At 38.2% G+C, this 17230-nt stretch overlaps 1 protein-coding gene across 3 annotated transcripts in view; it reads left to right on the top strand.

The window, feature by feature from the left end:
• PCDH9 (protocadherin 9) overlaps positions 1–17230 on the top strand; it is a 963854-nt gene that overhangs the window by 40081 nt on the left and 906543 nt on the right. The window lies entirely within an intron of this gene.

Here is a 17230-nt window from a genome sequence, read left to right as displayed (position 1 = left end):
CCTTTCCTTTCCCTTTTCCCCTTCCCTTACAGCACTTTTTTAAATGGATGTATTTTTAAGGCTAATGAGAAATAATATTTTTGAGACTGGTTTCTTTATTTATAGCAAAACTATGTACCAGTTCCTTAGATTTACTATGCTGTCCAATAAAGTAGAGCCTGGACACATGTGGCAATTTAAATTAACTACAGTAAATAATGTAAAAAAAGTATTTCCTCAGTCACAATAGTCACATTTCAGCTACTCAATGTTCACTTACCAGAGGCCCAGTGCACGAAATTCGTTCATGGGTAGGGTCCCTAGCAGCTGCAGGCTGCCGGCCGGGCCCTTGCTTTGTTACGTGCCGCCCCCTGGTGGTCAGCACACATCATAGCGAGCTATCGAACTCCTGGTCAAGTTACGGAGGGGACACTTTGCATATTAGGCTTTTATATATAGAGATGGCTAGTAGTTACTCTATTGGACAGGGTAGACATATCCATCATCAGAGGAAATTCTATGGTTAGTACTATAGTGATTGACAAATAAAAGATGCAAAATAAAAAGTGAGTGATCAAATCCAAAACTTAAACAAAACTTAATATTTTCAATTGAGGCATATTTTTGTTTTTTGTTTTTTAATGGAATGATATTCATGCAGTGAAAGATACTGTAAAAGTTAAGAAGTAAAACCTGTTTCCCAGACTCTTGTTCACCAATAAAATCAAAGATTTCCAGGGTAAATCACACGTTTTTGTCTTTCTTTCTTTCTTTCTTTCTTTCTTTCTTTCTTTCTTTCTTTCTTCCTTCCTTCCTTCCTTCCTTCCTTCCTTCCTTCCTTCCTTCCTTCCTTCCTTCCTTCCTTCCTTCCTTCCTTCCTTCCTTTCTTTCTTTCTTTCTTTCTTTCTTTCTTCCTTCCTTCCTTCCTTCCTTCCTTCCTTCCTTCCTTCCTTCCTTCCTTCCTTCCTTCCTTCCTTCCTTCCTTTCTCTCTCTCTCTCTCTCTTTCTTTCTTTCTTTCTTTCTTTCTTTCTTTCTTTCTTTCTTTCTTTCTTCTTTTGTTCTTTTGTTCTTTCTTTGATTTCAAGTATTTTATTGAAAGAAAAATTTTTTTTGTGATAGATAAAAAACTTACAGCAATTACAAGAAAATTAATTTATGTCAGGAAAGTAGGATTAGTGTTATCATACTCCCTTGCTAATAAAAAAAAAATCCCCCCCCCCCAAGATTGCAATTAAGGGCACTTTTCCCAATCGTCTTTTAAGTAAATCTTCCAGATTTCATTTTACTAAAACTTAACTTTTATCTTTAATATAGCTTTAATTTCAGTGTGCCTTTCACATTTACTCTGTCCCAAATAGGAAAAGTCAGCTTTAAGTAATATCAAAATATTTTATACATTTTCAATTTTCCCTAGGTCAAGTAAGATAGTTATTTAATGTATATTTCAGATAAGGTTAGATCTAAAATAGTTATAATTTGTGGAAATACAATATAAGACAAACATAAAGTCTAGTGTATAAGTAATCTGCTATTTTGTAATCATATAAGGTGACTTTTTAAGATAAATTGTTTATGCCCATGTTTCAATATACAGATATTTTCTGTGAAGCCCCAATGTTCATATAAGATGTCTGTTTGTTGTGCATTTCAGTGTATGTGGATTATGAAAATAGATTAAAATTATATTTCTGCTTTTCTTACTCAATCACTAATATTTGGGTTTATAAACTCTACGATATGTTCAATAGAAGTTTTTAATAAAAATGTTTTGGTTATTATTTTTTAAATCAATAAATCAGTGTTGAAGTAAAAAAATACCTTTAATACATTTTTTAAGATTTCATAGATAACAGCATTATCAAAATAAAAGTCACAAAACTTTTATTTAAAAAAAAACCCCTATATTTTATTTACATTTGGAGGTTCAAGAAAGATTTAGACAAAATTAAGAAGATAGGAATAGAAGAGCTGAGTATTTTTTTTAATTTTTTTTAATTGATTTTTTACAGAGAGGAAGGGAGAGAGATAGAGAGTTAGAAACATTGATGAGAGAGAAACATCGGTCAGCCGCCTCCTGCACATCTCTTACTGGGGATGTGCCCACAACCCAGGTACACGCCCTTGACCGGAATCGAACCTGGGACCTTTCAGTCCGCAAGCCGACACTCTATCCACTGAGCCAAACCGGTTTCGGCGAAGGGCTGAGTATTTTTGACAGAAAATGATCTCTTTAATAATTATACCAGTGTAGTTTGATGACATAACAAAGTGATTAAAGTTTATAAATTATTATCAACAAAATTATTATCAGTAAAGTCAGAAATCTCAAATAGATGCATAGGCATTGGTAGGGTAAACATAAGACACAATGTTTTTCCACTTCTGTTTAAAATTAAACTTTATTAGGAAGTCACATATAAATTACCTCATTGGTTTTAATACCATAATTTCTTATGAGATTCTTAAAAGTACATTTTACTCCTGAACCTGACTTATCTGAAGACATAGGCCTTGAAATCATTCTATTGTGGATATAGCTGCATTTTTTTTCCCTTAGCCTATATCACTAAAATAAAAATAGATTTTTTTTTCTAAATTTCATTACAATCAATAGGCATATACATTGATAACATTTATGACTATATGTACTTAAATATAAAGTTGTATACAATCTATGCTGAAGTTTAATAAAAGCATTTCTTGATCAGTTGCACTTTAGAAAAGCAGAATTTTATAGGTATACCATTTAAAGATGTTAGAATGTCTTCTGCTAGAAACTATACCTTAGAAAACCCATTACCTGTTCTTCACAGGTTACAGCAGATCATACTGTGTAAATCCAATCCATCCGTGGCTGTTTTGGTGCACATTTCTATACTCTGCCTTTCCTCTATCCCCAGAGGTTCCACAAGAGTAGAGGAAAGACAGTTATGATTGTTGTCAGTTACTGAAGAAAGTGTTTTTTCTATGTATTGGGAGGATCAGAGCGGCGCCGTGGAGGCCAGGGGGAGCTCCCTTGGCTCCAGGTTTGAGGTCGTTGGGGTATGTTTGTTCTTTTGTTTGTGTTTCAGAGCTACATGGAACAGCATGACCATCATGTTCAACTCGCGCTCATGGGGGATAGTTATATATAAAACACAGTACAGAGAAAGATGTTAGCTGCATTTGTAGTGAAAAGTTAAGGAAAAATGTTAAAAATGCTTGGTTCCACCTAAATTGAAACAAACAGATGAACAACAAAAATGCTTATAAATTCATAGCAAAATTATTCGTAGTTCTTTTTAAATCTGGGTGAGATTTTTGTTGTTGTTTTGTTGTTGTTGTTGTTGTTGTTGTTGTTGTTGTTGTGTGTGTGTGTGTGTGTGTGTGTGTGTGTGTGTGTGTGTGTGTGAGGGGCTTTAACATCTGACACTTATAAAGTCCAAGAATTTTCCATGTCAGAAACTTAATGGGAGTGTTATGTGTATGTTCATTTTGGGTTTGTAGCAAACCCAGATGTTAAAAATAAACATTAATATATCAAACTATTATTACACAGTAGAGCTATTATCCAGTTGATCTTTCAGCAGAAAATAACTTCCCTTTTTCTTTTCCCTTTATTTATTCTAATCTTTTCACCATGTGGTAGATCATTAAAATTTACCTAATTATATTTAAGGTCTTATGACTAAAAATGCAGGCCACCCATGAACCAGAAACATCCAATTTACCTGGGAGCTTGTTAGAAATGCAGAATCTCATACCTACTGAACCTGCATTTCATCAAATTTCCAGGTGATTTGAATGCATATTAAAGTTTCAGAAGCAATATTTGGATGTATGCATTAGATAGCAGTAGATATTTCCTAATCATAGATAAATTTTTGATCACTGAAATAAATGTATGCTTTTCTATTATATTTACCATTAGGTCATAATAACTTCATTGTCATCATATCCAAAGGAGAGTCAACATAAATTATTTTAACATTACACTTATCTGTCAGAATCCAATGTGTTAACTTGAGTATATACTCTTAGAATTCAGAGAGACTGAAAAATATAATTCTTTCTAAAAGCAGAGTGTATCATATTTATTGGTACCTTAATTACATTTCTGTACAACAGAATAAATTTTACCTTTGGAAAGTCTTAAGTGTTTTTTAAAAATATTTACAACTATTTGAAGAATATAAATGGTAGAGTGTCCTCATGAAACTAAGGGATTTTTTTAGAACATTTTTGAGATCTATGGTATCAGTATTATGCTGAAAACCCTTAACAATAGTTGATTAAATACCTGAGCAAATTAAATCTTTCAAATGATTGCTCATGGGTTATTAACACCAGATTATGTTGGGTTCACATGTAGTGATTTCTTGGTTCATGATGAAGCATGTTGTTTTAACGTATATTTATTTTATCTATTGTGATCACTTACACCATGTAATATATTTATATACTAGTGGCCCGGTGCATGAAATTCATGCACGTTAAAGGGGAATTAATTAGAGGAAATATTTTAATACTGCTATTTGCCCTTTCTCTATAATAGAAGCAACAGAGATGAAAGAAAATTAGTAAAATGTATATGAAAATCTTCCTCCTGTCAGAGTCTGGGGCGCGCAAGACCCAGACCTGGCAGGCCCCACCCCCATTTGGCGAGATCCAGACCCGGCAAGCCCAACCCCCGTCAAGCCCCACCGGGCGGGGGCACAGCCTCAGGTCCCCCGGTGCATGCTGGGCAGAGGGGGCAGCACAGCCTCAGGTCCCCTGATGCATGCTGTGTGAGGGGGCACAGCCTCAGGTCCCCCCATGCACCTTAGGTCCCCAGGCCCAGTGGTGGGGTTTGAGGTGCGGCCTGACGTCCCCCTTAAGCCCCGCTGGGCAGGGGGCACAGCCTCAGGTCCCCTGGCCCAGCCTGGTTCCACGCAGCCCCAGGTCCCTGCTGATTGCTCATTAAGGCTCCTTGCAGGAACTCAGCCAGCACTGGGGTTCAGCCATCTTTGTGATGGTGTGGTGGTCAATTTGCATATTCCTTCTTTATTAGATAGGATTAAAATATTTTCACACAAACGACTATAAGCTGATTCATGATATCATGTCTCTCACATCACACCCAAGATATTATCTTTAACCTATATTCATTCTCTTCTCCTAGTTCTAATTTTAGCCATCTCATATAATATAATTGATAAATACTCTCTCTGTCATTTTTAGCTATTTTTTTTTACTTTGAAACCAGCTATATATCTAACTATTTTTAATTCAGGAAAATAACTTGGAAAGGAATACCATTTCAACTTGTTTATTAGAGGCCTCATTATTAATTATGAGGCCTAATGTGTTTAATAAACATTTTTTCAACATAACCAATTTGCTTCTTTTTGGGCTATACATTTACAACAACATATCAGAAATGCTTTGGATTCTCAGAATAAAATATAAGGTTGTATAGAAATTTTCAGATTTATAAAGCTTTTCATAAGAATTTATTATATAATACGCAAAGTAATACATACCCTATATTTTGAGAACCTTAATTATAAATAGTAACTAACTATGACACTAGCTTAATATTAATGTATTTTTTTTCTGTGCAAAAAATTAGAGAATTTAGTTTTATAATTGTTATTTTATATTGTTCATATAAAGTTGGTGATGAGTTTTCACTACTCCCCATTGAACAAATGAAATAAAGGAATACCCAAATATATATATATACTATCTAATAAAAGAGAAACATGGTAATTAGCTTACGACCACTACCCTTCCCATTGGCTAATCAGGGAGATATGCAAATTAACTGCCAGCCAAGATGGCGGCCGGCAGCCAGGCAGCTGACGCGAACAGGGAGGCTTGCTTGCTTCAGTGATGGAGGGAGCCAAGCTTCCCCGCCTGCCTTGCCAGCCTCTCAGCTGCACTCTAAGCAACATTGTAACAAATATAGAAGCTAAACAATACCCCAGGCTTCAGCCAGCAGGACTGCAACATTGTTTCAAATACAGAAGGGTAAACAAAGGCCAGAAACCTGCTTTCAGCAGTGGAGGTCTCATAGCTGGAGCCGACCCTCAGAGCTAAAGCTGGCCCAGAATAAAAAAAAAGGAAAAAAGGACAGGTTGGGAGCTTCAGTCACCCACCAGCCTGAAAACGGCCCTCAGCCCCTCACCCAGGCTGGCCAGGCACCGCAGTAGGGACCCCCACCCTGAACGGTGTGTGACCAACTGAAAACACCCATCATCCCCTCACCCAGGCTGGCCAGGCACCCAAGCAGGACCCCCACCCTGAAGGGGGTATGACCAGATGCAAACAGCCATCATCCCCTCGCCCAGGCTGGCCAGGCACCCAAGCGGGACCCACACCCTGAAGGGGGTGTGACCAGCTGCAAACAGCCATCATCCCCTCGCCCAGGCTGGCCAGGCACCCAAGCGGGACCCCGAACCCTGATCCAGGACACCCTTCAGGGCAAACCAGCTGGCCTCCACCCGTGCACCAGGCTTCTATCCTATATAGTAAAAGGGTAATATGCCTCCCAGCACCGGGATCAGCAGAGCCATGAGGCCTCCCAGAACCGGGATCAGCGTGAAAGGGGACAGCGCCCAAACCCCTTGATTGCCCTGTGGCTCTGTGTGTGACAGGGGGCGGGGCCACAACCTCCCCACCCTGCTCTGTTCCTGACAGTGGGGAGCTCCCCAATGCCCTGATTGTCCTGCGGCTCTGTATGTGACAGGATGTGGCGCCCCAACCCCCCCCATCGGTCCTGCCCTGAGTGTGACAGTGGCTGCACCCCAAACTCCTGTTCCGCCCTGCTCTGTGTGTGACAGGGGGTGGTGCTCCAACTCCCCTATCGGCCCTGCTCTGTTCCTGACAGGGGGGCGCTCCTCAACCCCCTGATCGGCCCTGCTCTGTGAGTGACAGGGAGTGGTGCCACAACCTCCCTATCGACCCTGCCTTGAGTGTGACAGGGGGCGATGCCCCAACCCCCCCAATCGGCCCTACCCTGAGCGTGACTAGGAGTGGCATCACAACCTCCCGATCCGCCCTGCTCTGTGCATGACAGGGGGCTGCGCCCCAACTCCCCAACCAGCCCTGCTGTGAGCCCAACCAGGGGCTGCACCTAGGGATTGGGCCTGCCCTCTGCCACCCAGGAGCAGGCCTAAGCCAACAGGTTGTTATCTCCTAAGGGGTCCCAGACTGCGATAGGGCACAGGCCGGGCTGAGGGACCTCCCCCACCCCCGCCCCGAGTGCACAAATTTTTGTGCACCGGGCCTCTAGTGTGTATATATATATATATATATATATATATATTTCAGAGAGGAAGGGAAATGGAGAGAGAGATAGAAACATCAAGAATCACCAAGAATCACCAATTGGCTGTCTCCTGCGTTCTGCATGCCCCAGACTGGGAATTGAGTCTGCAACCTGGGCATGTGCCCTTAACTGGAATCAAGCCTGGGACCCTTCAGTCCACAGGCCGACGCTCTATCCACTGAGCCAAACAAGTCAGGGCAAAGGAATACCCAAATTTAAGCAATGAGAGTAGAATTTATATTGGATAAATATTGTATTGTTTGTGTGTTTTTGAGATCACAGAAGTTGTCCTTGGTGGTGGTGTTTCTGTGTGTGTGCGTGTTCATGGTTTGTGGTAAGAACACTTAACGTGATATCTACTCTCTCACTATGCACTTTTAAGAGTTCAGGATCTTGAGTGGTGTGGGTGTGTTTTTTAAATGAATACAAGCAATAAATTTATTTTAATTTTCAGTCTCTCTGGATCCAATGCCTCAAGATATTAATGCAACTTTTATTCACTGTCCTCAAAGACATTGCTAGGTAAAGAAACAGAGGAGCTGAGTGAACAAGTAATTTTCATAGAAGGTATGACAATGCCATAGGAAAGTCTTGTCTATGTAGTATAGTCAATCTGTGGGAGCAGTTAATACAGTTAGCTGAGAAGATTAAATAGAAATGCATTAGGATGAGGTTTGAGGATGAATCATCTTTTGACAGATCAGAAAAATTCATACTATATGAATGGAAAATAGTAAAAAATGTACTATTTCTAGAACTCATGGTTTTATTTTCCAAGATAATACCATTACTTTGCCCAATAACATGAGAGATGAATTTTTCAAGATTGAATTATCATTGCCACTTATCAACATCCCTCACTCTGACTATGCCTTAGTTTTAAAACCCTGTACCTCCACAAATTCACAGAGACCTAAATGGAGATCAATTAAAATTATCAGATGGACAAACAGCATAATTTGTTCAGGTTTAGCATAGAATCCATGGCAGGATAAAGACCTTACCCCCCCCCCCACACACACTTTTTTTAAGTTATAAACTTCATTTCACAATTTTTGCTGTTATAAAAGCTGTGTTATTTTCATTGCCAGTGTGGTCCCTGTTTTGTCTGATAAGATGCTCAGCCATCAACAACCTAAAGGAAGCTTTATCTTATATTTCCACTTATGGGGTGGTTGTGAAATAACAACTAAGAGAAGAATCTCTGTTCCCTTTCTTCAGTGGGCATAAGACATAAAAAAAGTAGATAGCTACACAAATTAGTAGATGGTTTAGAAAGAGGCAAATATAGCATTAGGGCACTAGCTTTGTCATTAACACCATGCATTTGAACAAGAAGGGAATTGTCAATGCATCACAGAATGAATTGCTAATATATGTGAAACAATATTGTAAATTGATATCCTAAATCTTAATCTTAAATATTTTTATTTTTACTTAAGTTATTGGCTTAAAATATAACTAAGCTTTTATTACAAAAGTTAAAATGTGTCAAACTGCTTAAACCATGTCTTTTTTATCTTAAACTTCAGTCATGTTTCCTTTTTCTTTTCTTTTGAATAAAGTATATAATGCATAGAAAGTTTTGTAATTAAAAGCGATTGCCTTTATCCTCTGAGGTACTCCTCTTTAGCAATATCTCAAAGGCCCAAGGGAGGCATAATAAAAATAGCAACTGAGATATTTGGGGTGATATTTGAATTCAGAAGAAAAGTAAAGAAACAGATTGTGGATGCTGGAACTTGTAAGGGATCTAGTTAATAGCAGGCTTTTTAAAATATATGTTTACCTACACTGCCCAAAGTTCTATCTGACATGCTAACTTTGTGTTGTTTTTTTCTTAATAGTTATGAGTTAAGAATTAGAATCAGCAGAACTTGATTTATTCCTGCCGATTGCTTGCTCTCTGGTTTGGGGCACAATTTTTGCACCTTGGATCCTTATTTTTCTGAACTGTATTGCAATGAGATTCAAGTGTACATGAAGGGCTATGAACTCCATAAATTATAATAATAACTTTATTATAATTTATATAGATTATATAACAGAAGTAACAGTAGTTGTAGCCATTATTCAAATCTGCAGATAAGTTAATTAAATACAATTAATTTCTCCCATTATCTGGCTAAGAAAGCTGCACTGAGGAACTAGAGACATTCTTTCATGTTCATTTTCCTTTTTCAAGACATTTAAAAGAGATTAATTTTAGAATTTAAATCCTTCCTGCCATGGCACCTTCCAAACACTCTATGAAAGTTAAGGGTATTAGTGAGAAGCTTAGTGACAGAGACAAGTAAAGTGAGAGTGCCCAGAATAAATGTTATTTATTTCCTAACTTCTCCAGGAAGGACTTTATTCAACTTCTTTCAATTTATGGTTCCTTAATCTGGGTGGTAAAAATTTAGTCTTGACATATTGAGAGATGTTGATGAGATGCAGAATTGGCATAGATCAGTTTATCTAAATTATAAACAGCAACAATTTGGGTTGTATTCTAAGTGGGAAGCAGAGTGAATCAAAATTTTCAACAGAGGGATAGCATAATCTGACTTATACGATAAAAAATATTCCAATTAGTATATGGTGATCTGACTTTGTAGGTAAATGATGAAAACAAAGATAGTGATAATGGTAGTTTGGACCATAGTATATAGACAAGGAGGTGCTAAAGAATGATGACTTTGGGATATTTACTACATATATAGTAGAGCTGAGAAGACATAGCCACTCATAAGTTGTGGGGTTGTGGAGCAAAGAGACAATTTGTATCTAACCTCCTTGCATTTTGGCTTGAATGAAAGGGGGAATGGGACATCCTGGTGCTGGAGTTGACTTAGGAGGGAAACTAATAGTTCTGTTTTAGGCAGGAGAAGTTTAAGATGCTCATTTGACATCTAAATAGAAATGTCAGGGAGGTGGTTTAATTTATGAGTCCTGAGAGGCAGGAATGCTGTATCTGGAGACATATTTGGGATCCATCTTTGTACAACTCAACGCCCTGAAACCAGATGACGAGGTATCAGTCTAGGTAGCATGTGAGAGAGAGATCCAAGGATCACCCTCTGAGAAAAGCCCACATTCAGTGACAGAGGAGGAGAGCCAAAAAGTAGTCAATCCAGTGAGGGGCAAGTGGGAGCCAGTCGTGTCCTAGAAACCAAGTGAAGAAACAGTTTCTGGAAGAGGAAGTCATTAGCTAATAAAATTCCAATGAGCGTGCATGATGGCATTAAAAGACAGAGAACTGCCCTGGCTGGTTTGGCTTAGTGAATAGGGCATTGATCAGCCTATGGACTGAAGGGTCCCAGGTTCGATTCCGGTCAGGGGCACATGCCCGGGTTGCGAGTTCGGTCGCCAGTTGAGGTCTGCAGGAGGCAGCCTATCAATGATTCTCTCTCGTCATTGATGTTTCTATCTCTCTCTCCCACTCTCTTTCTATCAGAAATAATAAAAATTAAAAAAAAAACCCACTGTGTTTCAACACCAAACTATAACAAATAAATAAATAAATAAATAAATAAATAGATAAATAAATAAATAAATAACAGAGAAATGAACATTGGAATATATGGTTTGTGGCCTGGATGAGAAAAGATTAACCAAAGAATTTATATGCATGGACACAGACAATAGGGTGGTGAAGGCCTGGAGAGGAGCAAGAGCAGGTGGAGCAGGTCAATGGGGAAACAAAAGGGACATTTGTCATACTTTCAACAATCTATACTAATAATAGCCTAGGGCTGTCACGACCAGGACAGATGACTGAACAGTGGGCCCCTGGCCACTGAGGCATGGCAGCAAGAAGGGTCTGTGGGCTGTGGGCCTCTGGGGCATGGTGATGGGAGCAATCTGTGGGTCCCAGGAGTGATCTGTGGGCCCCAGGAGTGATCTGTGAACCTGGGCCACCGAGGTACAGCGACAAGAAGGGTCTGTGGGCCCTGGGCCACTGGGGCATGGCAGTGAGAAGGGTGTGTAGGGGCCAGTAGGGGAGGGCAGTTATGGTCAATCAGGCCAGCAGGGAAGGGCAGTTGAGGGGGACCAGGCCTGCAGGGGAAGGCAGCTTGGGGCAACCCGGCCTGCAGGAGAGGGAAGCCAGTTGGGCCCGGGGGAACCAAACCAGCAGGGGAGGGCAGTTAGGGGCAACCGGGCTGGCAGGGGAGGGCAGTTTGGGGGTATTGGGCCAAGAGGGGAGAAGTTAGGCGTTAATCAGGCTGGCAGGAGAGTGGTTAGGGGGTGATCAGGCTGGCAGGCGGAAGTGGTTAGGGCAATCAGGCAGGCAGGCAGGTGAGCGGTTGGGAGCCGGCAGTCCCGGATTGTGAGAGGGGAGTGGTTAGGGGGTGATCAGGCTGGCAGGCAGAAGCGGTTAGGGGCAATCAGGCAGGCAGGTGAGCGGTTGGGAGCCAGCCATCCCGGATTGTGAGAGGGATGTCTGACTGCGGATTTGGGATTGGGCCCAAACCTGCAGTTAGACATCCCCTGAGGGGTCCCAGATTATAGAGGGTACAGGCTGGGCTGAGGGACACCCCCCCCCAACACCCAGTTCACGAATTTCATGTACCGGACCTCTAGTAAAGATAAATAAAAAACAATCCAATTTGTTGTAGTTTTTCATGTCCTGCATTTTCAGTCACTTCTATCTATGTTCCTTTGGTGACTTTAAAAGTTACAGCTCAATTTTAGTGTCCCTTCATCTTTCCAAAATTAATCCACATTTCTCTGATTTTACACCCACATACAGAGCTGACACCCACTGTTATTCTCACTCATTATAAGATATTTTTATGGAATTTTCACTTTACGTTGCCACCATTATAATATTACTATAGAGATCCAAATGCTATTCCATCTTAACAACTTAAAAATTATTTTTTAAGTTGTTGCAGTTGTCTTCACATTCATTTCACAAACATTTTTTTTAATGACACATCCTTTTTCTACCTGTTTTTCTGTTCTCTCTCTCTCAAACCTCTTTGCAATATGACTTTTCTCTGCAACTCTCCTGAAATTACTCTGCTTAATGACACCAAATGTTTTCCTAAACACTGGAACCAGTGGCTTTTTATGATTATTCTCTCTATGCAGCTACTTTAAGTAGGAAGTTGAAAAAAATTTATTTGCACTATTTGCAAGTTTGATTTACCATGACTTAAATTTCAATAATAAATCCCCAGGAGCTGCTCTTTTGACGTAAGCTTTCCAGAGAAGCTAGTTTGAAAGCCACTGATATAGAAAACAAGCATTATGTTAATGTCTTTTACAGAGGACAACACCCAAGGTAAAGGCCAAGCTGACTGTCTCGGGCTTCAGACACATCTCCCACTGTTAAATTCTCCATTAATTTGAAATTGATTTTTAGTAATTAAAATCACAGTTATATTAGCCTTTTGACACAACTTTAAAATGAAGAGCTTTAACTTTATAAACGGTAATGCTTATTGCAATTGATGGTGCTAAAAGGTAACAATACAACTCTATAAACACATTTTAGTTGTTATCCCTGAACATGAGCCAGCATCATAATCTACTTATCAGTGAGAAATGTTCAGGGAGTGTGAAATTCAACAAGACAAGCCAAAGAAAATTAATTCAGACCTGCTTCAGAAATGCCAATTGACCTAATCTTCCCAATCTATTAATTCTGAAGGTAAAAAGAGCAATAGGTAGAAAAGCCTAGGGGTAATCATAATAATACGAGACTTAGGAGCATCTCAGAGTCAGCTCAGCTCCTAAAGACCAACCGGGGAATTTCGAATAGTTATTTTAAATGTGTATAGGCCATGCAGAGTCTTATAGGTCAAAAGCAAAAAATCTAGAAATCAATACCAAAAAGTGAATTAGGGAACTTAAAGACGTAAATGATGTGATGGGTTGATTTAATAGAAGAGACTCTTGAAGTTGGAGGAATCCTGTAATAATAGCAGAACCGTGTCTTTCAGTCAGTCATACCAGAACCCAACAGTGAGCTTCAGCAGCAGGTTTGGAGATAATAAAAGCTTTGAATCATAATACTTATAGAACGGTGTAACTGTAAATAATATTCCTGAAAATGAGTGCCAGTTACATAGCATACAGATTGTGTTTGTGAATTAAAGTTTACAGGCAGTAAACCTATCCATTCTTTCATACTCCAATTAAAAATAATAAAGCAGAAAACATCTGTCAGTAAGAGATGAAGCTGAACCTAGGAAGTATTATAGATTGTTAAAGTGCCTTTCAATATATCACACTTAATCAAATATTCATTTAATCTTCCAAATAATCATTTTTATAGAAATAACCTAAGCAATAATATCAACTGGTAATTTAGAGATTTAAAAGATTTTATTTTTGGAAACTGACCATAAATACATGCAATGTTTAGAGTTTTCTTGGGTACGCAAACTATAGACTAAAATATTTTGATAAACCATACCTTCAAGTAAGTATTGCAATTAATATTTGCTTTTCTATTCTACTTTCCCCCTTCCCCTTAATCTTAACTTTGAAATAGGTTTTTTAAAAGATAAATGATAGAAACAGATTCCCAAGACAAGTAATGGGGACATACCCACGAAACTGGGCAGAAGTGTTTTAACCTGGCTTAATTTTTTTTTAACAAATTTCTCTAAAAGATATCAACTCTTGGTTAAAACCTATCAGTGAAATATATACTTTATCAATAATGACCACAAAATGTCTTCTGATGATTTTAGCTTTAATTCTAATAGAGTATTAAAGGCCAAAAACAAACAACTAGGTTTAATATCAGTAATTATTACAATTAATGCAAAGTAAAAAACAAACAAACAGCAATTAACACTAGAAATCTGTTTTTGCTTAAACTGGTTTGTTAGGATATAGTTCCTGTAGTCTTTATTTAAGGTACAATCCAGTTACTTTTATAACTGACTGCACAGTCATTGAGCAGTTGAATAGTAAACAAGCTTTAGTTGATGGCCTATGCATAGATTGCTATGGACCAATCATAGACACTGATTCTTGTGGCAAGCACTTTTAGCACTTTTACCTACTTAAACTCCAATAATCCTATTATAAGTACCATTTATGCAGATGCTTAAATAAAGAAAAGAAAGTTTCTACATGAACATGTTTGTTTGACAGTTCTGAAAATTAATACTGCCTCTGACAATGACTATGGGCATTGGAAAATAGCTGGTTGCTCTCAACCTCAGTTTTCTCTTCTACAAGATGAGAATTCACTACCTAACTCTTAGGAGCTAACCGAGACAAACTCACTACAGTGCCTGGGACATAGTAACTTATTTACTTAGGACTTCATGGCTCAGAAGTGTATTGTGTGATGACTATGTACCACAACTGTGTTAAATTGGGTACAAGGGTATAAAGGCGCAATTATGTTTAAAATGTCCTGTATGTCACAGTAGAAGTGGGAATAAAATTAAGCAAGCCTTGAATTGTGTGTTTCTGGTAAGGATAGAATACCAAAATGTTTTATGCCAGGGTATCTATTTTCACTCTATTGGAAAGTTTTTCTCCCTCATGAATTTGATTTGAGGAATTTAAGAATGAAATTATATCTGTAAATCTTTACTCAGTGTCTGGTATAAAATAATCATATAATAAATGCTGCCTATTATTAATATACTTAAGAGGAGATTTAAACATCTAAATCCAATAGGAATTAACTGGGAAAGATGGAGGAGAGATGATTCAGGAAACTGTAGCAGTATGTGCAAAGACCTGGGTGAGTGAGAATGGCACTTAGAGCAGCTAAAAAGATTGGGTATGCTATTGCATCAAGTAATAAGTTAAGAGCAAAAGGGATAGAGTTCAATGCTCAGCTATATGAAGGCCAAGTTTAAACGCATAGACATTATTCTAAATTGTAGTAGAAACTCACCATAAGTTTTTAATGTGAAGAGTTGACATAATCAAATGTAGAAAAAACAGTGGTAAGAAACAGGTACCGTATATTAGAATGAAAGGTATTGGCTTGCAATATCTCATCTAACCCTTCCAACATAAGATATTAATTGCCCTCATTTTACAACTGAAGAAATTGAGGCATAAATAATTTGCTTAAGATCATACAACCATGCTAATGAAAATAATTCTAACTTAATTTAGCTTGAACTTTAACTTCTATGATACATTTCTTTCCCATCTTAGTGATCTTAGAAAGATCTCTCTCAGTGTACAGAGAGAGAAAATTGGAGTTGGCAGCAGTAGGAATTCAAGAAAAATATCATGTGGACTAAGATAGTGGTCGTAAGATAAAAAGAAAAGAGCAGCAGATTTGAGATATTTAGAGTCAATAGTGTTTGCTATCTATACTATATTGTGTTTGAATGGAAAGGATGATTCAGAGATGGCCTCTAGATGTGGTTTGGGCAATTGGGAGGGTATTGCTTCCCTTTATTGAGCTAGGGGACCCCAGACGAGGACGGATTTTAGGTGTGGAGGTTAGACATCATGGGTTCGATTTTGGAAATACTGAGGTAAGACATCTGGGACATATCCAAGTTGAGAGGTTTAGCATAGTAAAGTATGTCTTCCTGTTTGAAAGTAGAGATTTGAAGAGAATCAGTGGTAAATGATAACAAGTGGTAACTTAAGCCTTGCCCTTCCAGAGGTTATAAGAGAAAAGAGAACAAAGAAGGAGAATGCCAAACATAGGGGAATAAACACCAAGATGTAAGGATTACACACAGAGGCAAGATCACAGAGTTTTGTATTAAGAGATGGACAGAGGAATGGGGTGGGTGTGAAACTGACAGAGGTCAACTAAAATAAAGCTTGTCAAGATGCCAAAGGTTGCCAAGATACTAAGGTAAGGGCTGGAAAGTCACCTGGATTTGGTGAAGAGAGAAATTTCACCAAATCCAGGTGAGAGAAATTTGAGTGTAGTGGTGGAATTTATATAGCAGTTGGGCAATTGACCAGCAAGTGGTAGTAAAGAAATGAAGAGCAAATGAAGATAATTTTTTCAAGAAGATAGATTCTGACAGGGAAAGATACAGAATCTTAGAGGGATAACAGGTGGCAAAGGATTTCATTTAAAGAAAGAAAGTATTACATAATAACTCAAAGGATAGGTACTCTTCTCAATTTTAATTTAAAAAACAAGTCTAAGTTCTGAAAGTAGTAGTTCAATAATATGAAGCTTAGTATGACTTATGAGTATTCATAGAAATAATAAAGGCACTTAATTGAATGCTTACTATGGACTGGACACAATATTCCTATTAACAATAGATACTTTAATTATTATAACAACCTGTGAAAAAAGTGTGATTGTTATTACCATTTTTAGAGGTGAAGAAACTATGACTATGAGAGATTATACAATACTTATGGTAACTCAATTGCCTTTCATCTCTGACAACAAATCAGTGCCACATTTTTTCTTTAATTTTTTTGGTAATATGATCACAGTAGTATCTTGTGAGGGTTGACAAAAGTATTTTCACACACTCTTTAAAAAAGGGATTGCTTATACTAGTACGATTGAGAAGTTCCACAAAAGAACCAGGTGTGTAATGGGATAGACAGGAATAGATAAAGGGGGAACTAATCTATTCTTAGATAATGTTGCATTATATATAATTAAAAATATTTCTATTTGCTTGGTCTAGACATATTAGTATTTTGGGAATAAATGAAGCTAGGTAGTGCTTGCTGTCAGCTGAAGCATGTCTAAATATGTTTTTCAGTCCTAATAGAGAGTCTCCTTTATTTTTGCTTTTTGGTTTTATTTCTGGAAACCATTCAAATGATGCTTTTACAATAATGCTTTGATAGTAGAATGATTTTAGTTAAAAACTTTAGCATTGAACTGAAAATACCTTTTGTTGAAGAGAAAATAAATGAAGAGAGTGGGCAAGAGGCATGTGCAGAGATCCAGGCAGATCATCTGGTTAAGCATGGGGGATTGGACCTGAAAAGATTTATGGGACCCTGAGCAATTTGCTTTATGCTGGTAATAATTCCCTACTTCCTTT

The sequence above is a fragment of the Myotis daubentonii genome, chromosome 2, assembly GCF_963259705.1.
Source record: "Myotis daubentonii chromosome 2, mMyoDau2.1, whole genome shotgun sequence".
In the NCBI taxonomy this organism is placed as follows: domain Eukaryota; kingdom Metazoa; phylum Chordata; class Mammalia; order Chiroptera; family Vespertilionidae; genus Myotis; species Myotis daubentonii.
This window is presented reverse-complemented; position numbering and strand designations above follow the sequence as displayed.